This window comes from Centruroides sculpturatus, unplaced genomic scaffold (assembly GCF_000671375.1).
Source record: "Centruroides sculpturatus isolate CEXI.00-Female unplaced genomic scaffold, Cexi_2.0 scaffold3554, whole genome shotgun sequence".
In the NCBI taxonomy this organism is placed as follows: Eukaryota; Metazoa; Arthropoda; class Arachnida; order Scorpiones; family Buthidae; genus Centruroides; species Centruroides sculpturatus.
In genome coordinates, this window is record NW_019387640.1 from 8,410 (window position 1) to 9,360 (window position 951).

Genomic DNA, 951 nt, shown 5'->3' on the forward strand with positions numbered 1-951 from the left:
AGAAATTTCAAATTGTACTCGCATTTCATTCATAGACTTACCGGATAATCGATTAAAACAACTAAATATGGAAAAAAATTAAATTAATGCATTAATCGTTTCAATTAATGCGATTAATCAACAGTCTTAAGGTATTATTATCTTGTAATATTCGTAGAGAAATACAACCATAAAAAAAATCATTGTAAAATTCATTCATTATATTAGAATTAATAATTACTATTTTAATTCAAGTCACATTTCTAATAATAATTTTATTGTACATAAAGTAAAAAGCACGTTGAAGTTTAAAAAATGGGTCTTTACTGTCCAATTAATTGATTGAAGAATAACAATACAACTTATTCAAAAATTATTCAAAACTAAATTCTTCCGACACTTGATATTTTCATAAAGTAAAAATATTTGTATATATATTAGTGAATACATTAAAATAGACATAAATAAAGCTTAAAACTATTATTCATTTTTTAAAATTTGTAATACTAATTTTACTACAATTTTAATAGGATTATTAAAAAAAAAAAGCGAAGTAAACCTCACATTTTTAATGGATACTTCAATGGCCAATAGCAACCCGATACCGATACTGAAAACACCAAATTAAATTAAAAGAATTAAAGGAAAGAAAGAATATATAAATATCAATTTTTCAAGTGAAGAGGGAGACGGCAATGAAACATTTGTTAATATCTCCATTCCTATAAAAACAAATTTATTGTGATAGACAATTATTTCAGCTTACTCATCTGTGCAGGAAAGTCCAGAAGTCATTTGGTAATTGTAATGATAATTTGTTCATAAAATATTTTAAAATTACTTAATATTTACATAAAAGACTACACAGATCTTCAAAAACTAAACAGCTTATCAAAAAAATCGAAAAAAGGTAGTAATTACTCTGCAATATATATTTTCACTCAATTTAATAATGAAACCTCGAAAATAATT